This window comes from Tamandua tetradactyla, chromosome 5 (assembly GCF_023851605.1).
Source record: "Tamandua tetradactyla isolate mTamTet1 chromosome 5, mTamTet1.pri, whole genome shotgun sequence".
Classification (NCBI taxonomy): domain Eukaryota; kingdom Metazoa; phylum Chordata; class Mammalia; order Pilosa; family Myrmecophagidae; genus Tamandua; species Tamandua tetradactyla.
In genome coordinates this window covers 18817730-18843826 of record NC_135331.1, presented here as the reverse complement: position 1 = coordinate 18843826, position 26097 = coordinate 18817730, and the positions used below count along the sequence as shown (strand labels likewise).

Below are 26097 nucleotides of genomic sequence, written 5' to 3'. Positions count from 1 at the left end.
ATCCGAGCTATAGGTTTTTGTTTTGTTTTGTTTTGTTTGTTTTGTTCTTATTATTATTACTTTTATTTTTTTTCTCTATATTAACATTCTATATCTTTTTCTGTTATAATGCTAGTTCTTCTAAACCGATGCAAATGTACTAAGAAACGATGATCATGCATCTATGTGATGATGTTAAGAATTACTGATTGCATATATAGAATGGTATGACGTCTAAAAAAAAAAAAAATGGTCAGCACAATACTGCCTAAATGTAATGTAATTATCTTGGAACGCTGAATGAAGCTGCATCTGATCTATAGTTTTTTTTTTGTTTGTTTTGTTTTTTTTTTCTCTTATATATTTTTGTACTTTTTATTTTTATTTGTGTTTTCTCTCTGTGTTATCACTTTATTTCTTTTTCTGTTGTAGTGCTATCTCTTTCTCTAAATCGATGCATATGTACTGAGAAATGATGACCATACACCTATGTGATGATATTAAGAATTACTGATTGCATATGTAGAATGGATTGATTTCTATTGTTGTGTTAGTTAATTTTTTTAATTAATAAAAAATAAATAAAAAAAATAAAAAAGAGATATTGCTGGGAGACAGCAGAAAATTGTGATTTCAAAACGTGAGCTTGAGTTCAGCAGGCCCTGGTGGGGATCCCAGCTCTACCCCTTGCTAGCTCAAGATTTGGGACAAGTTTCTTAACCTCTCTTAAACCATCAGAATTCTCTGCTATAAAGTGACCCACCCTCAGAGGGCCATCTGAGGATTAAATGAGATAACATAGGGGTGGTACTTAGCACAGGACCTGACTGCTCTGTATTGGATTGTGTCCCCCAAAATATGTTGAAGTTCTAATCCCCAGTGTGGTCAAAATGTCATAATCCTCAGAATGTGACTTTATTGAGAAATAGGGTCTGATGGAATTAGGCAAAATAAAATTAGGTCATACCAGAGTAGTGTCGGCCCTTAATCTCATGCAACTGATGTCCCACTAATGAGGGGAAATTTGGACCAGAGTGACAGTTATGTGATTGATGACTGAGGCAGAGAACACCAGGGATTGCAGAAGCCACTAACAGAAGCAGGAGAGAGGCATGGGCAGATTCTTCCCTGCAGACTGCAGAGGGAGCATGGCTTGCCGAAGGAGCCAGCACTGTGAGATGATAAATTTCTGCTATTTTAACCACCCCATTTGTGGTACTTTGTCACAGCAGCCCGAGCATACTAAGACACGGGCACACACTGAGGGCACAGTCACTACAACCTTTACTCCATGTCATGCCACCTGGTGAAACCAAGGTTCGAATCCAGGTCTCCTGAACCCAGGTCTCCTGCAATCTCCCCACCATAGCTCAGTTCCTTCTCTTCTTGGCAAATGATCCCACATCCCAAAATCATCCATAATATCCCATGGTCATTAAGCAACTTCTCCTAGACCTTCCCACCTTCTCTTCTCGCCATCCCCCTTTCGCAGTCCTCATCTCTCCAATCCAGCTCCTCTTACCTTAATGGTCTTAGATGTCAGCACCATTTCCCCCCCAAGCATTTAAAGCTGCAACCCTCCTACCCAACTCGTGTATGTATGAAAGCATGAATCTAGATTGGACACCTAACCCTTCTGATCATTTCCCATTAGAGAGTGGAGACACTGAGCCTTAAAGAGGCAACCATAACACCTCTCTCTCTTCCACGGTTGTCATGAGGGGTAAAAAAATGGTAACTCATGGACAGGGCCGGGCACCATGGTGGGCGCTGAGAAAGCACTTGATGATTAAGTAGTCATAAGCCAGGGGTAATTTTGCCACCTAGAGAGGGTTCCAAGATTTAGCAAAAATAAAAATTAAGCTACAAATAATTTTATAAGTATGTCACATGCAATATTTGGGTTGCCAGCAGCCACGAGCAGGTAGGAGAAAGGAATGGAACAGATTTTCCAGAAGCCTCCAGAAGGAACCAACCCAGCCAACTGCTGGATTTCAGACTTCCAGCCTTCAGAACTGTGAGAGAAAAAAATATATCTGTCGTTTTAAGCCACCACAATGATGGGAAATTGTTATGGCAGCCCAAGGAAATGAATTCAACCCCCAATAGTATTCAACCTAAGAACCGCCTCTTTCTCTTTTTGTTTTTTTCTTTTTTTTCCTTTCTTTTTAAAAATTATTATGAAATGCCTTAAGCCTCCATAACAGGATAGAGACTGATAAAATAAGCACCATAAACTCATCAACCATTCTGGGAAATGAAGCTTTACATACACTAATGAGCCTGGAAGATACCTCATCCCAGTCTCCTCTCTCCCCCAAGAGGCAACAACTCTCTTGAATTTGATGTTAATCATTTCCTTATGAGCTTTTATACCTTCACTACATAAGCATAAATTCCCAAAAGACAATTAGAATTCTTTTGCTTGTTTCTAAACTGGTTATAGGTATCCTCTGTTACATCTCCTCTGCAGCTTGTTTGTTGGTTTTTTTTACTTTTAATCCAACATCATTTTTGAAATGCATGTTGATTCATGTGGTTCTAATTCATTCGTTTTTGCTGTTCCACTGTGTGCATACATCATAAAAGTATTGATGCATTCACTCGTGGCTAGACATTTCAAACTGCTGGCTTTTGCTTTGTTTCTGATTTTTTGCTATTACAAACAGTGCATCAGTGAAACGTTCTTCCTGGTTTGCACGTGTGAAAACTTCCATAGGGATCTGGTTCTCCAAGTGTAGCTTGGGACCCATAGTAAATAATGAAATTATTTCAGAGGCTCTATACTTCTCTCTCTTTTTTTAAAATTAATTTATTTATTGATTTAAAAAAGTTAACAACAAACAAAAACATTAACATATGATCATTCCGTTCTACATATATAATCAGTAATTCTCAATATCATCACATAGTTGCATATTCATCATTTCTTAGAACATTTGCATCAATTCAGAAAAAGAAATAAAAAGACAACAGAAAAAGAAATAAAACGAAAACAGAAAAAAAAAGATTATACATACCATACCCCTTACCCCTTGCTTTCATTGATCACTAGCATTTCAAACTAAATTTATTTTAACATTTGTTCCCCCTATTATTTATTTTTATTCCATATGCTCTACTCGTCTGTTGACAAGGTAGATAAAAGGAGCATCAGACACAAGGTTTTCACAATCACACAGTCACATTGTGAAAGCTACATCATTATACAATCATCTTCAAGAAACATGGCTACTGGAACACAGCTCTACATTTTCAGGTAGTTCCCTCCAGCCTCTCCACTACATCTTGAATAACAAGGTGATATCTACTCAATGCTTAAGAATAACCTCCAGGATAACCTCTAGACTCGAATCTCTCAGCCATTGACACTTTGTCTCATTTCACTCTTTCCCCTTTTGGTCGAGAAGGTTTTCTCAATCCCTAGATGCTGAGTCTCAGCTCATTCCAGGATTTCTGTCCCACGTTGCCAGGAAGGTCCACACCCCTGGGAGTCATGTCCCATGTAGACAGGGGGAGGGTGGTAAGTCTGCTTGTTGTGTTGGCTGGAGAGAGAGGCCACATCTGAGCAACAAAAGAGGTTCTCTTGGGGGTGACTCTTAGGCCTAAATTTTAAGTAGGCTTGACCTATCCTTTGTGGGGTTAAGTTTCATATGAACAAACCCCAAGACTGGGGGCTCAGCCTTGGCCGTCCACTCTGCATATGAGAATATCAAGAATTCAACTTGGGGAAGTTGGATTTCTCCCCATTCTCACCATTCCCCGAAGGGGACTTTTATGCTTCTCTTTTTATAAAAAAGAAGAGAAAGTACGAGAGTACATCATATAATAAAGGTAAACATGGCTTCGTAAAACCTTTGTTTCAAGTATAGGTATGTATATGCTGGCTCTCAATGTCTCGATATAGAATGTATTTCTTACTAGCCACACACACTAAAAAAGTTTGGAAACCAGTTCTCTAGGGCTCTGCTACTCAAAGTCTGGTCCAAGGACCAGCAGCATCAGCCTCACCTGGGAGCTAGCTAGAAATGCAGATACTAGGCCCCATTGGTGACCTCCAGAGCGAGAATCTGCATTTTAATAACATCTCCAGTTCCTTTATCTGCCCACTGAAGTTTGGGAAGCAGTATTCTTGGGTATATACTATGAGCAGAATTGCTGGGTCATAGGACATACCCATGTTTACTTAGCTTTACCAGATATTGCCAAAATACTTTCCAACCTGGTAGTTCTGAGTTCTTTTAAAGATTTGCTTTGCATGTTAGAGTTTGTAACTCTTTCATCTGATCAAAGCATTCTGTAGCTACAAATAGAAAACATTTTTTTTTTTAATCACAGCTCTTCTTTGCTGATTTCCCAAAACTCCCTCATTCCCCATCCCCATCTGCTAACTCTGAAGAGCACAGGAGGCCAGGCCTCTTAGCTGGCAGAACAGGCCTTCACCCAGAGTTACAGCAAGGGACACCTGTTATGACACAGAGCCACCTGTGTTCAATCTGCCCATGCTAAAGAGAAAGCAGCCCCAGGAGAGCACGGCAGGCCTTCCTGGGGGTTCCTGGTCTCCCTGGGCTAAGGGGGGTGCAGTAGCTTTTCATTGTTTCCTGGCTGGAGCAGCCCCACTCCCAGATGCAATGTTTAATTTGATTTTTTCACTCGAGTAACCAAGGCTTTTCTGACATCACTTTTCACCAGTTCCTGGCAGTACGTTAGCTGAGCCCTTTCCTCAGGCCTCCATTCTCCACTTTGGCTCTGGCTTCTTATTCCCAGTTTCTGATTCACTACCCTGCATCCATTTCCTGATGTAGCATGTAGAGCAGCTGCATGAACATAACCTCTGAACTGACAGCCCCTGCTTCCTGGAGCCTAGTACGGCCAGGAGCTGGGCTGGGGGCTTACCCCTCAGCATAGACAGTCACTGGGTTCCCACAACTGAGATGGTCATCCCAAGAGGTACGTCGTCAGGTTGATGGAATTGGGGTGGGTCCTGAAGCCATGGCACCACATTATCACCAAGCATCAGAGAGCAGTTGTCATGTAATGTGTGGCCTGCAGATGGGCAGACTGGGTTGGTTTTCCTGGTGGTGTGAGCAGACAACTGCACCCTCTCCACACTGCAGTCAACAAATCATAGCAGGACTATTTGACAAGGCCCATGGGTCCTGGTTGTTGTCTGGGATTCTTCTTTTGATACTTTCTAGTAAGATCAAGAAATGCACCGGCATTGAAGTTTGCAGAATGAATGTTAGAAGATGGAAAGAAAATGCTAGAGTCAATAGTGGAACATTCTCAAAAAATCCTGCATCACCAATGCTGCATTTGTTTGGGGTTGCGTGTGTGGGGGTGTGTGTCTGTGTGTCCTTACCTACCAGCAGCCTTTCAGTTTTATTGACTGCAAAGCGAGAAGAGTAAGCCTGGATCTTTCTAACTCAAAGTGCAGGTGGTTATTTTATTTTATTATTTAGTTTTATTGTAAATTTTCCAAAATTTATAAACACTCTACACCCACCAAGCAGCAACTCCTCCTGACCTCCTCCCTCCCACCTCTGCTAACCTCCAATCTACTTTCTGTCTCCAAATTTGCCATTCCTGGATTGTCCTCATTTTCCCGAGCTGCCAGCACAAATTTCCACAGAGTGGTTCTGGCTTGAACAATAAGCATATATTGACTCACGATATTGAGGCTAGGAGACCAAAATTGAGATCTTGGCAAGGCTTGCTTTCTCCCAGAGTCTGTACAGTCTGGGGCTGGTTGCCGGAAACCCTTGAGGTTCCTTGGCTTGTATCTCAGCATCCTGTCATCTCATGGCTATGGCCTCTCCTTTTCAGACTTCTGTGACTTCTAGGTCCTCTTTATAAAGCCTCCAGTAATCCAGATCAAGGCCACCCTCATTCGGGTGGGCTACATCTTAGCTAAAAGTAATATTTTCAAGAGATCCAAATTACAATGGGTTCACACTCACAGAGATAAGGCTCAAGATTAAGAACATGGTTTTCCTGAGGGACATAACTCAATCTATCATACAGATATTTCATATAAGTGAAATCATACATAAGTCCTTGTTCTCAAGTGCCTCGCTATGTTCCATTCAGCATAATGTTTTGAAGGTTCATCCAGATTGTAGTATGCATCAGAATTTCATCCCTTTTTATGGCTAAGCAATAATATTCCATCTTTGGAGATGCCACACTTTGTCATCTGTTGAGGGCCGGTTGGGTTGTTTCCACCTTTTGGCTATTTGTGAACAATTCTGCTGTGAACGCTGCTGTTTATCTGTTTGAGTCCCTGTTTTCAATTTCTTTCACCAACGCTCTTGATAGTGTGTTCTGGTTATTCACTGCTGTATAAAGAACCACCCAAAACAGTGGCTTAAAACAATAACAATCATTTATTTTGCTCATGAACCTGAGGATTGACTGGGCTTAGCCAGGCAGCTTTTGCTTCAGGTCTCTCATTCTGCTGCAAATATTGTGGCTGCAGCTTGGGTCACCTCCAAGCCTTCTTCACTCATATGTCAGGCACCGGGGCTGGGAAGACTCAGACAGCTGAGAGCTGGTACAGCTGGGACCCCTTGGACGTCTTTTCTTCTCTAGGAGTCTCTCTACCTGGTGCCTTCAGGATAACCTTCTTACAAAGAGGCCGAAGTCACTCCAAGAGTGACCCACAGAAGCTGCATGGCCTTTCTTTCCCAACCTAACCTTAGAAGTCACACGGTGTCTGTGAACATAATTCACATTACTGAAACATACATTTAAATGAGTTAAAAGGGGATATGTTTGATTGTAGATGTGGTAACAAAATAAAATTTTCTACACAAATAGTGAACCCTAAATTAAAACATTGGCTATAGTTGTATTACAGAAATGTACTATCATTGATTGTAACAAATGTTCCACATCAATGCCAGGTGTTAATGATAGGAGGGGTTGCTGGTATGAATCTGTTCTGTACCCCAGAAAAGCCCATGTTCTTTTAATCCATCCCTGCAGGTACAGACCTATTGTGGGTGGGACCTTTTGCTTAGGTTGTTTCCATGGAGATGTGACCCAGCCCATTCAGGATGGGTCTTAATCCCCTTGCTATAGTCCTTTATGAGATGATAAAAGGCAGAGACATTTTGGAGAGACCTCAGAGAAGCTAAGACAGAAATGCCCAGAGACATTTTGGAGAAAAGGACCAGCAGATGTCACCATGTGCCCTCCCATGTGACAGAGGAACCCTGGATGCCATCAGCCTTTCCTGAGAGAAGGTATCTTCCTCTGATACCTTAATTTGGACATTTTCATTGCCTTAGAACCATAAATTTGTATTCTAATAAATCCCCTTTGTAAAAGTCAACCCATTTCTGGTATATTGCATTCTGGCACTTCAGCAAGCCGAAACAGGTGGTATATGAGAATCCTGTATTTTATGCATGATTGTTCTGTAAACCCACAACTTCTCTAATAAAGAAAAAAAAAGGAAGTCATAGTGTCACCTCTGCTGCATTCTATTCTTTGAAGTAGTCATGAAGGCCTACGCAGACTGAAGGACAGGAGGCACAGACTGCCCCCTCTTGAGTGGAAAAATGTTAAGGAGTTTGTGGACATATTTTAATGAGTTGTCTTAACATAAATTATTTAAATACACTCATCCCCTCCACCCCTAAATGTCTCATATAGAACAGGCTCAAGCCCAGGATGCTGTCATCTAAACCAGGTCCAAGGTGGAATTCTGCAAGTATAGCTTCTCAAGTCCAGTGTCTCTTCATCTAAAGACCTGTGAACTTTAGAGACAAAGTATCTTCCCCAACATATCCAACATACAATGGTAAGACCATCACAGTGCTATAGCTTTTCCCATTCCAAAAGGAAAGGAATGGGATATACTCAGTGGTCTACGGCAATTCTGAAAGCCAGACAGGCATATGTTGCCTCCCTTGACTAGGGCTCAGTGCAACTTCTGGGAATAATTCTCCACATCTCTTGGCTCTGCCTTCTGAATCATCCTCCTTTTTCCTTAAGAAAGGGCCAGTGTTTGCAACTGAATGGGTTTCTGTGAGCTCCCCTCCATACGGAGAGTAAGATGCTGCATATAGCCACCTACATGACTGGGGCAGAAATGAAATGTCAACAGACCTCCTCAGGGAGGAAAGAATGTACAGATGGTATCGTAAACCACTTATCTTGTAAAGCATTAAAACTCCTCTCCCCGATGTATATGTTGATAATAAATCTCCAGAACCTTGTATCATGAGACCCTGCTGAAACTATGTTCTCATACCCTATGCAATGTCCTCATCCTAAACCCTTATAAGCTGCTCCTTGCACTCCCGCCTTTGTGGCATGCTACTTCCATTTTCCAGACTGCTGCCACTGGCGACTCTCTCCTGTTTGTAAGTCCTAATAAAACTCATGTCTGTGACTCTCAGGAGTGTAAGTTTTCCTGGCAGTGTGGGACAGAAATCCCAGGATAAGCCAGGACCCAGCATCATGGGACGAGAAAGCCTTCTTGACCAAAAGGGGGAAGACAGAAATGAGACAAAATAAAGAGATTTCAAACACAGTCAAGAGGTTATCCTGGAAGTTATTCTTATGCATTATATCGATATCCCTTTTTAGTTTATTGTGTATTGGAGTGGCTGGAGGGAAGTACTTGAAACTTTGATTTCAGTAGCCTTGATTTTCGATGATTGTATAAAGATAAAACTTTTACAATGTGATTATGTGATTGTGAAAATCTTATGTCTGATGTTCCTTATATCCAGGGTATGGACAGATGATCAAAAAAATATGGATAAAAAATAAATAAATAGTGGGGGGGACAAAGGATAAAATAAATTGTGTAGATAAAAACCCTTGTGGTCAACGAGAGGGAGGGATATAGGTTATGGTATGTATGAGCTTCTTCTTTTTTCTTTTTATTTCTTTTTCTGGAGTGATGCAAATGTTCATTAAAACGATCATGGTGATGAATACACAACTATGTAAGGATACTGTGATTGTACACCATGTATGCAATATATGTGTATAAAGATTTCTCAATAAAAATATAAAAAAAAATAAAACAACAGGGCGGTGCTGCAGTGGCTCAGTGGTAAAATTTTCGCCTGCCATGCCAGAGACCCAGGTTCGATTTCCAGAGCCTGCCCATGCAAAAACAACAACAACAAAAACAAACAAACAAAAAACTCATGTCTGATTCTGTGCCTGGCGTGTTCTTTGGTTTTGCAGCTGCCCCAACTGAGCCCTCCAAGAGCTGGGTTAGAACAGTTTCTTAGCCTACTTCCTGCTTGTAATAGTTTGGGGATTCAAATGTCTCTTTTACACTTTCTGCTATCTCTGTCCATTAGTTTAGTCTAAACTGATGGTGTCTCCATCAGTACGATTATCTTTGAAACTTAGTGGATTCCTATTATTGGGGCTCACCCCTGAACAGAAACCACAACCACAAATACCTTCAAGACAAACCTTTCCCGCCCTTGGGCTCTACGTCATAATCAATTTTACCTTGACGAGTGAGAAGTCCGGCCTTTGCTCTCAGCCCTTGGGAGGTCATTTTAAAGCCCATGAAACGCCCTGCCTAATAAAAGTCTCTTTCTTTTCCTGGGGTAGGCGCCAACCCAGCTCAAAACCCTCTTCGCAGATTTTCTCTTTCCCACCAGCTTCAGAAGGCGTTGGCTTGATTTGAGGTCACATGTTCATTCTGGACCAATCACTGTGAGCTAGAGGGATGGAGTACTCTGATTGGTCAGACCTGGGTCACACTCCGTCTCCTAGATGGGTTGCTGTGTTGGAAAGGGATAGCCCACCCAGAATGCTATGGACTAAGAAGAGGTGTCAGTGCTTCACCCAATAAAAATAATGGTTCAACAACCAGAGAAAAGGGGCATGGGTCCTGGGTGGGAAAATCACAAGATCTACTTTACATCTTGTATGTATTCTAATTTTTTAGAAATAACTGCTAAAAAGAAGAACACTTCCATAAGATTAAGTGAAATGCATTCAAACACAGAGCAAGCCCACTCCCCTTATCTGGTGGGCAGTAGGTGGGAGAAGGGAGCTTAGAGCTCATCTGTGAAATTGCCGTTTTGGCCTGCACAAGATAGTTTAGTGATTAAGAGCCCAGGCTCTGCCCCTCCCTATATCCATGACTTTGATGAATCATTTAGCCTTTCTTGTTTCTCAGTCATCTCGTCTGTAAAATGGGACTGATAATAGTGCATCGTTCATAGACTTAAGACCTGTAAAGAGCTCAAGCACAGTAACTTACACATAGTGGGCACTTAATAAATGTTAGCTGTGACAATTGTGATGATTTTACAGATGTAGAAACTGACATCCAGAGAGAATAAAGCACTGACCCAAGGTTATGTGGGGAAGAAGTGGCAGAGAAAGGACTAGAACGTAGGACCCGGACTCCTGAACCATGCTGTGCCTACACAGCCATGCCGGTATGTGATATATTAAATCCTAGACTTGGGTTCACGGGAATCAAGAAACCACTAATGGGAGAACGTGCAACTTTTCAGGCCAATTTTGCAAACAACTGCCAGAACTCAAGGTCCTGTCTGGCCAAGGAAGTAGCCCCCACTGGAGCTCAGTCCCCCCAAAGCTGCCTGAGCCAGCAGGACCACAAGAAGCCTGCAGTGAGATCACCCTCCTGTCGAAACACAGTTTTTTATCGATGACTTTGTCTCCTCTCTCATTGTGACTTTTTTCAGTTTTGTAGTGTGAAGGTAGGGACACATCCAAGTGGTTTGGTTGAAAGTAGGAAGAAACAGAAAGCATGGGGTCATCAAGAACATCACTCAAAGCTGAACTTGGAGGAAGATAGGAAAGTTCAGTTTAATAAGAATTTACCCAGTACCTACTATGGGCTAGACATCAGATGAATAAACCAGTATATTGCACAATGTCCAGTACATAGAAGGTATTCACTAGATACTTCTAGAAAGGGAGGGAGGGTGGGAGGGAGATAAAGAGAGAAAGTCTGTTTATGCCCCCAAGAGAAACTAGATTCATGAAATACATCACTGTAATAGCACAGAGGGGCACCTAACTCATCCTGAAGAAAAGACACACTAGGTAGAAGGAACAGCAGACGCAAAGGCATTTAGCTATCCTGTGAAGTAGGCAGAGGAAATGCCATTCTGCTCTGTATATAGATAAGGAAACTGAGGTTCACAGTTATAGTTCTTGCTCAGGAGCATATATCCAAATGGCAGCCCAGATGTTGAGTCCATGCCTCCTGACTCCTAATACAAGGCTGGCTCCCAATAAATGAATCAATGTTTATTTGTACAGGCCATTTGTACAAAGCAGCTCCCTGGGGCAATGGTTAATAGCTCAGACCCTGGAATCTGAATGAATTGTTTTCCAATCACTACCCTGTTATAAACTGGATATGTGGTCCCAAGAAAATTACTTTCTCTCTTTGGACCTCAGGGGTATTTTTATATGTAAATGAGGATAATATAATAGTAATTCAAACTCATAATGGACACCTCATCTTTTTTTTTTTTTATTAATTAAAAAAATTAACTAACACAACAATAGAAATCAATCCATTCTACATATGCAATCAGTAATTCTTAATATCATCACATAGGTGTATGGTCATCATTTCTCAGTATATATGCATCGATTTAGAGAAAGAAATAGCACTACAACAGAAAAAGAAATAAAGTGATAACACAGAGAGAAAACACAAATAAAAATAAAAAGTACAAAAATATATAAGAGAAAAAAAAAACAAAACAAACAAAAAAAAACTATAGATCAGATGCAGCTTCATTCAGCGTTCCAAGATAATTACATTACAATTAGGCAGTATTGTGCTGACCATTTTTTTTTTTTTTAGACGTCATACCATTCTACATATGCAATCAGTAATTCTTAACATCATCACATAGATGCATGATCATCGTTTCTTAGTACATTTGCATCGGTTTAGAAGAACTAGCATTATAACAGAAAAAGATATAGAATGTTAATATAGAGAAAAAAATAAAAGTAATAATAATAAGAACAAAACAAACAAAACAAAACAAAACAAAAACCTATAGCTCGGATGCAGCTTCGTTCAGTATTTTAACATGATTACTTTACAATTAGGTATTATTGTACTGTCCATTTTTGAGTTTTTGTATCTAGTCCTATTGCACCGTCTGTATTCCATCAGCTCCGATTACCCATTATCTTACCCTGTTTCTAACTCCTGCTGAACTCTGTTACCAATGACATATTCCAAGTTTATTCTCGAGTGTCGATTCACATCATTGGGACCATACACTATTTGTCTTTTAGCTTTTGGCTAGACTCACTCAGCATAATGTTTTCTAGGTCCATCCATGTTATTACATGCTTCATAAGTTTATCCTGTCTTAACGCTGCATAATATTCCATCGTACGTATATACCACAGTTTGTTTAGCCACTCTTCTGTTGATGGACATTTTGGCTGTTTCCATCTCTTTGCAATTGTAAATAACGCTGCTATAAACATTGGTGTGCAAATGTCTGTTTGAGTTTTTGCCCTTAATTCCTTTGAGTAGATTCCCAGCAATGGTATTGCTGGATCGTATGGCAATTCTATATTCAGCTTTTTGAGGAACCGCCAAACTGCTTTCCACAGTGGTTGCACCATTTGACATTCCCACCAACAGTGGATAAGTGTGCCTCTTTCTCCGCATCCTCTCCAGCACTTGTCTTTTTCTGTTTTGTTGATAATGGCCATTCTGGTGGGCGTGAGATGATATCTCATTGTGGTTTTGATTTGCATTTCTCTAATGGCCAGGGACATTGAGCATCTCTTCATGTGTCTTTTGGCCATTTGTATTTCCTCCTCTGAGAGGTGTCTATTCAAGTCTTTTTCCCATTTTGTAATTGGGTTGGCTATCTTTTTGTTGTTGAGTTGAACAATCTCATTATAAATTCTGGATACTAGACCTTTATCTGATATGTCGTTTCCAAATATTGATTCCCATTGTGTAGGCTGTCTTTCTACTTTCTTGATGAAGTTCTTTGATGCACAAAAGTGTTTAATTTTGAGGAGTTCCCATTTATTTATTTCCTTCTTCAGTGCTCTTGCTTTAGGTGTAAGGTCCATAAAACCGCCTCCAATTGTAAGATTCATAAGATATCTCCCTACATTTTCCTCTAACTGTTCTATGGTCTTAGACCTAATGTTTAGATCTTTGATCCATTTTGAGTTAACTTTTGTATAGGGTGTGAGATATGGGTCTTCTTTCATTCTTTTGCATATGGATATCCAGTTCTCTAGGCACCATTTATTGAAGAGACTGTTCTGTCCCAGGTGAGTTGGCTTGACTCCCTTATCAAAGATCAAATGTCCATAGATGAGAGGGTCTATATCTGAGCACTCTATTCGATTCCATTGGTCGATATATCTATCTTTATGCCAATACCATGCTGTTTTGACCACTGTGGCTTCATAATATGCCTTAAAGTCTGGCAGCGCAAGACCTCCAGCTTCGTTTTTTTTCCTCAAGATGTTTTTAGCAATTCGGGGCACCCTGCCCTTCCAGATAAATTTGCTTATTGGTTTTTCTATTTCTGAAAAATAAGTTGTTGGGATTTTGATTGGTATTGCATTGAATCTGTAAATCAATTTAGGTAGGATTGACATCTTAACTATATTTAGTCTTCCAATCCATGAACACGGTATGCCCTTCCATCTGTTTAGGTCTTCTGTGATTTCTTTTAGCAGGTTTTTGTAGTTTTCTTTGTATAGGTCTTTTGTCTCTTTAGTTAAATTTATTCCTAGGTATTTTATTCTTTTAGTTGCAATTGTAAATGGGATTCGTTTCTTGATTTCCCCCTCCGCTTGTTCATTGCTAGTGTATAGAAATGCTACAGATTTTTGAATGTTGATCTTGTAACCTGCTACTTTGCTGTACTCATTTATTAGCTCTAGTAGTTTTGTTGTGGATTTTTCCGGGTTTTCGACGTATAGTATCATATCGTCTGCAAACAGTGATAGTTTTACTTCTTCCTTTCCAATTTTGATGCCTTGTATTTCTTTTTCTTGTCTAATTGCTCTGGCTAGAACCTCCAACACAATGTTGAATAATAGTGGTGATAGTGGACATTCTTATCTTGTTCCTGATCTTAGGGGGAAAGTTTTCAATTTTTCCCCATTAAGGATGATATTAGCTGTGGGTTTTTCATATATTCCCTCTATCATTTTAAGGAAGTTCCCTTGTATTCCTATCCTTTGAAGTGTTTTCAACAGGAAAGGATGTTGAATCTTGTCAAATGCCTTCTCTGCATCAATTGAGATGATCATGTGATTTTTCTGCTTTAATTTGTTGATATGGTGTATTACATTAATTGATTTTCTTATGTTGAACCATCCTTGCATACCTGGGATGAATCCTACTTGGTCATGATGAATAATTCTTTTAATGTGTTGTTGGATACGATTTGCTAGAATTTTATTGAGGATTTTTGCATCAATATTCATTAGAGAGATCGGCCTGTAGTTTTCTTTTCTTGTAATATCTTTGCCTGGTTTTGGTATGAGGGTAATGTTGGCTTCATAGAATGAGTTAGGTAGTTTTCCCTCGACACCTCATCTTTTATCCTTCCTTCTCAGTACTCCTGGTAAGTATACATAGATTTTTCCCTTTGGGAAACCACCACTCCTGCACTCCCAGTCCACATGTTTCAGATGAAGTTAACCCCATGTCCAGCTCCTGATGTGGGCACAGCCAGGTCTGGCCAATCAGAGTACTCCACCGTAGCCACAACGATTGGTTGGGAGGTTAACATACGATCCAGTTTGGTCCAATGAGACACAGTTATGGTATGAACACCTGAGAACAAAGAACCTCTCTTCCCAAGGGGTTTGCTGGGCAGGTCCCTGGTAGCTCTATGGCTGATAAAGGCCATCTTGTCATAATTGGGAAGAAAGGGACAAAGATGCCACCCGAAAGTGAAGCCAATGCAGAAAAGGTGGGAAAAGACTGGTGGCATGATTTAAGCTCCTGTATCCAGCTACCCCTGATACCCCTAGACTTTACCATTTAGTAAGCCAAAAATCTTTTCACCTAAGCCAATTTGGCTTAGGTTTCTATTACCTATAATCAAAGTGTTCTAGTATGCCAGTTCCTTTGACTTTTGGCTGTGATTACATGAGATAATGCTTGTGGAGCACTTAGCACAAAGCCTGGCATAGCAAGTGCTCAAAAAATGATGCTTACTGTCATTATCATCCCCGGCCTGAACCACCTCATCACCCGCAAAATAATTAGCAGAGCAGCTGCCATGACACTGAGAACAAAGCTGGCTGCTGACTTGGCGTGGACTTTCACTTATTTCCCCCTCATTGCACCTCAGCTCCTTCTGCAGAAAGCCCCAAGGCCAGATGGCATGGGGAAGATGGCGGCAGATGAAAGATGGTGCAGCGAAGGTGGTATCTGCTCCTGATGGAGGGCAAGGCCTTTGGAGAGATGAGAGGTGAGGGAGGGAGCAGTTAGAGACTAAATGACAGGGGGACTTCTAAGTCTCCAGGCCATAAGGAAGGGCTGCCACGTTGCTGGAGGGCCAGTCTGCACATGGGCGGGTGCTCAGGGACCTCATGCCAACTTCATTAATCTAGCAGGGGGCAGAGGAAACCCCTCTGCCATCTCTACTACACCTCCTCCCTTGTTTCTGCATAGTCAGGTCCCAGCATGAGTTGGCTCCCTGTTGCCAAGGTCTATAAAGGATGCTATGATGATGGCTATTGAAAATGGTGGAGGAACAGAGGGACAGGAGAGGTGGGGAAGGGGGCTGGGCCTGCTTCTTAGTTTCTCCTTTTCAATCGTGATCAGGATGAGAAGTCATCTCATCAACCCCACCTCCTCACTGCTTCCCATTCTTTCCCTTTCTCTTGCATCCTCCCCTCCATTCCTCCCTCCTGTTCCAGCAGATTACAGTTTTGCCTCCAACAGTAGACACTACCAGCACCCCATCCAGATTCCTTTGGGTTCTTTCGACCTCTTCTCTACACTCCAGAACTTCTGTGTGCTTTGCTTCTAAAGGCTTGCAGCAATGATCTTTTCAGAGTATTGTCCTGAAGCTACTAGGACACTCTGGAGACCCAGAAGTTCCTGAGAATTTATATTCCCAGGGTAGCCTATTACCAATCACTGGTTCTTAGGTTCAAATGCCAGTTCCTTGTCCCTGAGGTGTAATTCACACTCCAGAGCTCCCCACAGGATCAGCCAAGCCTAGAACTTCACCTGAAGTCACACCCTTGCTTGGCTCCCTCCACTTCCTTATCCTGTTTCCCCCACTGCCTTACTGGTTTCTTCCATAAACATTGCCTTAATAAATTTCTTGCATATAAATTCCCATCTCTAGTCTGTTTCTAAGATACCTGCCCAACCAACGTCCATTCACTCTTTTTCTAGTAATAGAACCTCAATTTTCCCTTTGGGGAAGCCCCTCCCTTCTACTCCCAGACCTGTGGTTTGTTTAAAGCTGATGACCCCCAAACTCACCTCAAGGAACAGGGCTCAGGCCTAGCTGAGCAATTTATTTCACCATCCAGGACCTCAGTGATTGGTTCAAGGATGCGAACATGATGTAAGTAGGTCTGATAGGACTCAAGCCCATCCACAGATTTTGCCATGACGATGAGAAAAAAGATTTCCATCCATTAAATTAATGGGTAGTATGTGAGTCCAGGAGGAGAGGGCTTTCCTGGGAATGAGGCTATCATAAATGAAAACAGAGCTGGGACATGGTATAAGCACCTAAGATCCAGGGGTACCAGAAAACCTGGATTTTAAGTTAGATGCTTCAGAACCTCAATCAGCCCTCTCTACAGCATAGTAATAACTATTATTCCATTTATTTCAGTTATTCCATAACTATCCATTTATTTGGCACCAAATTGGTGTCAGACACTGGGTTTGAATACTTTCCATATATCACTTCAAATCCCCACAAGAACCCTGCAGGTCAGGATTTCCTATTTCCAATTTTCCAATTTCCTATTTCTAGAAACTGGGTCTAGAGAGGTACAGCAGCTGCCCCAAGGTTGCACAGCTAGAGCATGGCAGAGCTGGGACTTGAACCAGCAGTGTCCGTCTCCCCAGCCCCTCTACACCAAATGAATGCTTAATTAATGCCTCTTGATTTTAATCAAGTCAATTTGCTAAGCTCTCCAAGATAGCCAATATGTGGGGCATGGATATAATAAGTTCAACTGCCCTAACGGCGTAGGTCAGCACCTTTATAAACAAGGCTAGCGACACCGAACTAAGTATATCCCTGCCCCAGAACATCTCCCAAACACTTCTCACATGCTCACAAATCTGCTCCAGAGTTCAGACTATTCCTTTGCTCTTGAACATTTTTGCTCTCCAAAATACACCTTCATCTCAAAACAGGCCCAGGAAATAAGAACCATCATTATTATTCCCCTTCTCTAGATAAGGACACTGGAGCTAAGAGAAAAGAAGCCACCTGCCCCAGGTCACATAGGGGCTTTAGCCAAAATCTAGGCCCTGGAGAAGAGAGATTCTGGGTGAATCTGTGTTTTAATCACACCTATGCTAACAGTACGTGGCACAGAAGAGAGGAGCAAGAACTATTTGCTAAATTCATAATGAAGGAAATAATGAATGAATAAGAGTGGAAAGAATAGCAAAGTAGTAGTTTCCTACTTTCCAGATTTTTTAGAGAGTGAGAAATGGTCATGACTGATGAGAAATAATCCTTCCAATCTATAATTTGCCAAGTTGAAGTTCTAAGGAGAGGAACAGGGGACTGGCTCGGTTTGAGAGCCAAGAGATGTAAGATGCAACCGTGCCTCTGCTTCCAGAACATCCCATTCGGTGATGCACTGGAAAATACATAGGCTTTTTTAGGTCCAGGGTCAAATACAGTCCACCACTTATTGGCTGTGTGACCTTGACCAAGCCACTAGACCTCTCTGTGGCTCTTTTCTCATCCATTAAAAGGGAGTATTCACAGATGCACTTCCTAGGGTCAGTGAAATAAGGTACACATAGTAGACATTCAATAAACACCAGCTCCCTTTGGCACATCTCGTTACTCCCCTATGACTCCATTTCTCCCACACTTAAAGCAGAGATGACTATAACCCTTTCCGTTTGAAGAGTACTGAATAGTTCCAGAAGCCCTTTCATAGAATAGCCACCAGCTGTGTCCCTGGAGAACTGAGGCTTAAATGGGACATTATGTATGAAATGCTTTAAGGGCCTTGGAAGAAAAGGGATGAGAGAATCTGGAAGGTTATTATTAGAAATGGAAATGAGAGAGCAGGAGCCCACATGCGTCTCTCTTATAATCAAACTGACATTGAGGTTTGCAGTGCATTGAACACTGCGTTCCAGTCTGGGGAACTAAAAATGGAAACCTATGAAAAAAAGTGGCTGGGTTAAAACGGGAGCCAGCCTGGTGTGTGCTGAGCAGGCTCCTGCAGGCCTGAGAGCGGGATAGATGCCAGGCCTTCCCCATGCGAGCTGAAGCTGCCAGCCGGCCTTAGGCACACACTCCATCTGCCACAGACCCCTAGATGGACCCAAGACCCAGCAGCCCTGCAGGACTCTCAGAAATAACCTGTCCTTGGGCAAGTTACTTTACCACTCTGGGCCTCAGTTTCCCTAGCTATGAAGTGGAGATAATAAAAGCACCTACTTCCCAGGGTTGTTAGGAAGATTTAATTACATAATAGGTGGAAGTGCTTTGCAGAGGGTCAGGTGTATAGTAAGTACGCAATAAATGTTGGCTTATATTGTGATGGGCCTCGTTTACTCTACCTGCTGGCCTTTGCTTGTGCTGTGTTCCCCACCTGGATTGCCCTCTTCTCCCTACCCCACTTGTTTTTTCCTACCTAAATCCTCCCTATCATGTCTAGTTCAAATTCCAGTTACTGATGAAATCATGCATGTGCTTAGAGATTCATTCATTTACTTATTGAGCACCTACTGTATGCAAGGCCCTGTCCCAGGTGCTGAGGCTACAGCAGTGAACAAAATAGACAAAAATCCCTGTCCCCGTGGAATTTCCATTTTACTGCACACTTATATTTTAATTTTTTTTTCCTCATTGCATTAATATAACTACATAGCAATTAACATTTTTTGAGGGTTGTATTAGTTTGCTAAAGCTGCTGGAATACAATACATCAGAAATGCAGCAGCTTTTATAAATGGAATTTATTAAGTTACAAGTTTACAGTTCTAAGGTCATGAAAATGCCCAGATTAAGGCACCAACAAGAGGTTACCTTCACTCAAGAAAGGCTTGAGATGCTGTCCAAAACAGCTCTGTCACCTGGGAATGCATGTGGCTGGCATCTGCTGGTCCCTTGCCCCTGGGCTCAGTTGCTTTTAGTCTCTGTTCCTGTGGGGTTTCCTCACTTGGTTTTCTGGGGCTGGGTTTCAACTCTTGGCTTCCCTTGGCTCTCTCCAGGTTCTGGCTTGCTTAGCATTTTGTGGGAAGGTACATGGCAATGTCTGCTGGGCTCCAAATGTCTGTGTCTAGGCATCTGTTCTCTCTGTCAGCACTCCACACATCTCCAAGCACCTCTGTCGGCTCTGAAGAACTGTTCTCCAAGCATCTGCATCTAAGATTTCTCCAAAATGTTTCCCCTTTTAAAGGACTCTTGTAAACTAATCAAAACCCATCTTGAATGGGTGGAGTCACAACACCATCTAATCAAAAGGCCACACACATAATTGGGCATGTCACATCTCCATAGAAGTAATCTAAGCAAAAGGTCACACCCACAACTGGGTGTGTCACATCTCCATGGTAACAATCCCATCTAAATCTCCCACCCTCAACAATAGGTCTGGCCCTACAAGATTGGATCAGGATTAAAACATGGCTTTTCTGGGGCACATAATAGTTTCAAATCAGCACAAGAATCTTCTAGAACCTCCTAAAATCAGCTGATATACTATTAGAATCACTGCACTGATGTGTCAAATATGCCAGTCTCTGCCCACAGCAGGCTGCTGACCTGTAAATTCTCTTACTCCAGGGTCCCTCCAATTCTCCCTGAAACACGGAGCTGGTCCCTCCTCGAGAGCTTAAATATATACACACACAACAACAACAACAACAACAACAACAACAACAGAAACCTGGCTGCCATGAGTTGAGAAACCAGTTCACCCCAGAGCTCACATTTCTTAGCCCCCTTCCCCCAAAACCCTGGAATGTGGTAAAACCCCACCTCTATGCCTGCATCTCCTGAAGCCTTCCACATCGCAGGTGACCTTTCCCCAGCCTGGTCAGGCCTGTCAGGTAGGGGCAGGGGGCAGGTGGCTCCCTCTCCAAACCTGGGGGTACCTAGCATAGGCATGTGTCCTCCAAGAGAGCGGCCTTGGGGACCCGCGGGCATGGGTTCTAAGGGAGCAGTGCCGTGATCCCCTGGGCATTTTCTGATTCACAGACCCTGCAGCCTCCTGGGAAAGGGGTCCACAGCGAGACCCTCAGCTCCCTCAGGAGTGAGGCCTGGGAGGTCCAAAGATCTGCTGACAGATGCAAAGACTGTCAGAGGGGGTGAGCAAGCCTCTAAGGGGAACCGCGCCCAGGTGGGATGTGAGGAGGTCAGGTTTCCTGTCCAGCAGGGCCATTGCCCACGGGCCGGTCATTACCCTCTCTGAACCTCGCTACCCCCTCTGCAACACATAAGCCAGAAAAGTCCCTTAATCTCCTGAAAGGAAATGAGACAATGGAGGCAGAATTGTGTTGGAATCAGTGTTCACTGTGGGATCAAGCATCTCCGTGCCTCAGTTTCCTCATCTGCAACCTGAGGTAAACAGTAAACTTTCCTCCAGAGATTTGTTGTGAAATAAGTGGATAGGCCAATCAGAGACCCAACGTTTGGGTTGGGGGGTGGGGGGTCAGCTTGGGTGACCAGCCGTCCTGGTTTGCCCGGATCCGTGGGGGGTTCTGGGATGGGAAATCCCAGCAAACCTGGACGAGTTGGTCCCTCCAGGATTCAATGAGTTAATCCAATGTCTGGGACTTAGTAAAGCCCAATAGGCATCAATTAGCTCCATGGGGAAGGCTGATGGATACTCAAGCCCCATCTCATACCAGCGAACTCAGATCGAAGCTCCTAGAACATTCCAAAACACAGCCAAGGGTGTTGAGAACCACTTCCCAGAGGGATTAAACCCTCTACACCCGAGGTGCTGGCGGATTGGAATCCACCCCGCCATCCCCTTCCCAGGCTGATTTTAAAACCTCCCCAAGCTGAGGCCCCAGGGCTAATGGATTGGTTGTGCTCACCAGGTCAGCTTTGGGGCCCTGCCGTCTTGAGCAGACATGTGAGCACAATCTCCAAAATGAGTTCCAGGTCAAAGATAAACACAAATCAGGGTCCCGGCGTGCAGGTGAGTTTTCAGGGTGAAATTCTCAAAGCCTGACAATCCTGCCACCTGTCTCTTCTCTGATGACTCATTCAGTCCCTACAACAGCTGTGTGAGGTAGGTGCTGTGATTATCTCCATTGCAGAGATAAGGAAATTGAAGTTCCAAGAGGATTAAGGAACTTGCCCCAGGAAGCCAGGGGATCTGACTGCAGAGCCCTGCTCTTAAATATATCCTGCCTCCTAGGGCAGCCAAAGATAGTCCCCAGAGGAAGGGAGGTAAGGGGCGCATGTTGAAGAGACTAGGGATTGGCTGTTTGGGTGTTTTGTTTGCTTGTTTTGTTTTGTTTTTCTTTGCTTATAGGGTGTGTTTTATGTCCTTTGGTTTGGTTACCAGCTACATAAAGAAAGCCTGGAGCCCAGAATAAAACGAACAGGAAGTATTTCTCAACACAATATAAAGAGGCGCTTTCCAACCATCTTTACAGCCTTTAAAAAGAGTGGCTACCGGTACATGGGTTCAGTGGTAGAATGCTCGCCTTCCATGCAGGAGACCCAGGTTTGATTTTCAAACCATGCACCTAAAAAAAAAAAAGAAAGAATGGCTGCTTCAGCCATTAAAAAGCTTTTTGGAATTGCTGAGAGTGGCTGCCCTCAGGGAAGTGGCAGAGGTGGCTGGGGTAGCCTCAAAGAGCCCCAGAGATGCTTTGAGCTCTGAGAAGATTATATCACCCAAATCAAAAATATATATATATATATAGAGAGAGAAAATAAGTATAGCAAATGTCAACAAATGCTTTCTTTCAAATATTCTTCTCCCTCTAACCAGAACAATTTGTGGAGTCCTACTTTGTTGGTGACCCTGCTTTACCCCGTTCTTTGGATAATCCAGCAGGAGTAGGCTAGGGAGACTTTTGTTTTCTATTTCACAGACTTCTCTGTTGTTTGACTTTTTTCCCCAAGAAAAAATACTACTTTTTAAGAGAAAATGATAAAATAAATTATTGAAAATGATTTGGATGATATTGTGTTAAGTAAAAAATGACATAAAAAAAAAGTTATCATTCCAGAGTAATCTGGGCAGAAGATTAAAAAGTATTTGCAAAGTTCCCTTGAGGGACTGGGGAAAAACGTGGAAATATTAAAATCTCCCACCTGGAGAAGACCGGATATCTCACAAGCATTGGAGACTGCCAATTTGATGGGTCAGGTCATCAATCTTGGGGCTTACCCTTATGAAACTTATTCCTGCAAAGGAGAAGCAAAGCTTACTTATGACTTTGTCTAAGAGTCACCTAAGAGAACCTCTTTTATTGCTCAGATATGGCCCGTCTCTCTAAACCAACTTAGCAGGTGAACCCACTGCCCTCCCCCCTACATGGGACATGACTCCCAGGGGATGTAAATTTCCCTGGCAACATGGGACATGACTCCAGAGGACGAGTCAGGACCTGGCATCAAGGGATTGAGAAAGCCTTCTTGACTAAAAGGTCAAGAGAGAAATGAGACAAGGTTTCAGTGGCTGAGAGATTTCAAAAGGAGTCAAGAGGTTATCCTGGAGGTTATTCTTATGCATTATATACATATCTCTTTTTACTTTATGGTATTGGAGAGGGAAGTACCTGAAACTGTTGAACTGTATTCCAGGAGCCTTGATTCTTGAAGATGATCGTATAACCATATAGTTTTTACAATGTGACCATGTGATTGTGAAAACCTTGTGACTGACACTCCCTTTATCCAGTGCATGGACAGATAAGTAAGAAAATTAAGATAATAAATAAAAACAGAAACAGAGACAACAAAAGAGGAATCTAGAAAAACAGAAAAGGTGAGTTGGATATGATTTCAGACATGTTCTTACAGGCAGAGGCTTTGAACGTGGGAATAATGGAAAAAAGCAGAGTTGGCAACCTAGATTTGAGGGTTTCCTGCTTGATAGAGAGAAAGAAACTTAGAGAGTCTTTCCCAATATTTCTCAGCCCTTGGTTGCACCTTAGAGATTTTTTAAAATACCAATGTTTCAACTCCATCCTGGATCAAGTAAGCCATAATTTCTGGGGGTAGTGTCTGAGCATTAGTATTTTTTTAAGCTCCCCAGGTGAGTTTAAGATACAGCCAGGCTTGAGAACCACCAGCTGAACCAACAGGAAGAGAGCTGTAACCATTAAACCTTGAGGAACACTTGCTGTTCAAAAGGGATGAAACAGAGTTTTGAGGAGAAAGAGATGAAAGATGGTAGATACAAAAGAACAGTATCATGAAAACTATGGAAAAGAAGAATTTTAAAAAGGAAAAGATGGTTCCCATATAACATTCAGCAAGAGTGAAGAAATTTGAACATCATAAGTACATGGAACCTTGAGTAAAGCATGAGATTTTGTTGGTTTGTCCAGAGTGATGCCCCTATAAATCCCAGAGTGATCTGAACAGTGAATAAAAAAGTATTTGCAAAGTCCCCTTCGGGGAATGGTGAGAAAGGGGGAAAATTCAACTTTCCCTAGTTGAATTCTTGATATTCTCACATGCACTGGGGACAACCAAAGCAATAGGCAGAGCCCTCAATCTTGGGGTTTGTTTATATGAAACTTAACCCCACAAAGGATAGGTCAAGCCTACTTAAAATTAGGCCTAAAAGTCACCCCCAAGAGTGCCTCTTTTGTTGCTCAAATGTGGCCTCTCTCTCTCCAACCAACACAACAAGCAAACTCACTGCCCTCCTCCTTTCTATGTGGGACATGACTCCCAGGGGTGTGGACCTTCCTGGCAATATGGGACAGAAATCCTAGAATGAGCTGAGACTTAGCATCAAGGGATTGAGAAAACTTTCTCCACCAAAAGGTGGAAGAGAGAAACAAGACAAAATAAAGTGTCAATGACTGAGAGGTTCCAAACAAAGTCAAGAGGTTATCCTGGAGTTTATTCTTACGCGTTAAATAGCTATCACCTTGTTAGTCAAGATGTAATGGAGAGGCTGGAGGGAACTGCCTGAAAATGTAGATCTGTGTTCCAGTAGCCATGTTTCTTGAAGATGATAGTATAATGATATAGCTTTCACAATGCGACTGTGTGATTGTAAAACCTTGTGTCTGATGTCCTTTTATCTACCTTATCAACAGATGAGTAGAACATATGGAATAAAAATAAATAATAGGGGGAACAAATGTTAAAGTAAATTTAGATTGAAATGCTAGTGATCGATGAAAGGGAGGGGTAAGGAGTATGGTATGTATGAATTTTTTTCTGTTGTGTTTTTATTTCTTTTTCTGAATTGATGCAAATGTTCTAAGAAATGCTCGTGATGATGAATATGCAACTATGTGATGATATTGTGAATTATTGATTATATATGTAGAACAGAATGATCATAAGTTAAGAATGTTTGTACTTGTTTGTTGTATCTTTAAAAAATTTTTAAAAAGAGTGAAGAAATTTGAGACATTAGGAAAAGGAAAAAGGAGAATTGTATTTGTAAGATCTTTAGTGGTCTTTCAAAGTTCAGATTCAGTAGAGGTGGGGGGTGTGGGAGCAAACTTGCAAGGGGTGGAATGGAAGCTACAAATATTTAAGAAGAAGAAAAAGAAAAGTGGGAATAAGAAGGTAGGCAAAGAGGAGGAAGTTAAAGGAAAAGGCCTTTCTTCTGTTTAAAGAGCATGTATATATAAGGTTCTGGAAAGATGACTACAAACGACACTGACTCAAGAAGAAATAGAAGATCTCAACAAACCAATCATAGGTAAAGAGATTCACTCAGTCATCAAAAATATTCCCACAAAGAAAAGCCCAGGGCCAGATGGCTTCACAGGGGAATTTTATCAAACATCCCACAAAGAACTAACACCAATCCTGCTCAAACCTTTCCAAACAAATTGAGGGAAAAAGAACACTACCTAATTCATTTTATGAAACTAACATCACTTTAATACCAAAACTGGGTAAGGACGCAACAAAAAAGGAAAACTACAGGCCAATCTCCCTTATGAACATAGGTGCAGGAATTCGCAACAAAATACTAACAAATCAAATCCAACAACACATTAAAAGAATTATACACCACGACCAAGTGAGGTTTATCCCAGGAATGCAGGGATGCTTCAACACAAGAAAATCAGTTATTGTAATATTAACAAATATTAACAAATCAAATGAAAAAAAATCACTGATCATTTCAATTGATGCCAAAAAAGCATTCAACAAAATTCAACATCCTTTTCTGATAAAAAGGTAGGAACCAAAAGTAACTTCCTCAATATGATAAAAGGAATGCATGAACATACTTCAAAGGTATGAATCTTGTACAAAGAGTGTATAAGTTTGGGGCATTGGGGGTTAAACTGCTATTGCATGCTATGGGCTATGTTTAACAGGAAAACATCAATACTACCACAGCAACAGCAGGGGTAAATAATGGGGGGACAGACAAAAGTTAAGAGGAGGTTTAAATTTTCTATTTGGTGAGTGTGTGGTTATTAGTCATCTTTCTCTTGGGAACAATGAAATTGTCTAAAACTGAGAGTGTTGATGGACTGTTGACTTTGGACATTATACAGGATGCCTAATGAATGGAGGTGGCTGAAGTGTGCACTGACTGAGAAATAAACTGGTGACGGATGGTGTATGCATATGATCAAATATTGTGCTGCTACAAAAAGGAACAAAGTGAGGCAAGTAACATTGTGAATGCTGTGGGATACTTGGTGAGGCAAAATAAGTCAGAAACAAAAGAGCAACTATTGCATGGTCTCATTTAGAAAATACTTGTAAGAAATTGGGCCTA

At 41.8% G+C, this 26097-nt stretch overlaps 1 protein-coding gene and 2 long non-coding RNA genes across 6 annotated transcripts in view; 1 reads left to right on the top strand and 2 right to left on the bottom strand.

Moving 5' to 3' along the window:
* The window catches only part of SUDS3 (SIN3A corepressor complex component SDS3), a 235189-nt gene that overhangs the window by 75708 nt on the left and 133384 nt on the right, over window positions 1–26097 (bottom strand). The gene's annotated exons all lie outside the window — the stretch shown is intronic.
* On the top strand, window positions 7111–10807 carry LOC143683697 (uncharacterized). The gene is made up of 4 exons (XR_013175614.1): window positions 7111–7226; window positions 7639–7786; window positions 10282–10409; window positions 10488–10807. It is a non-coding gene; the product is annotated as an uncharacterized LOC143683697 (long non-coding RNA).
* The window catches only part of LOC143683690 (uncharacterized), a 59284-nt gene continuing 54226 nt past the window's right edge, over window positions 21040–26097 (bottom strand). For all 4 annotated transcript variants that reach the window (XR_013175605.1, XR_013175607.1, XR_013175604.1 and 1 more), the window contains 2 exons: window positions 22476–22568; window positions 21040–21901 (listed from right to left, as the gene is read on the bottom strand). This is a non-coding gene — a long non-coding RNA (uncharacterized LOC143683690). The remainder of the gene's footprint in view (window positions 21902–22475; window positions 22569–26097) is intronic.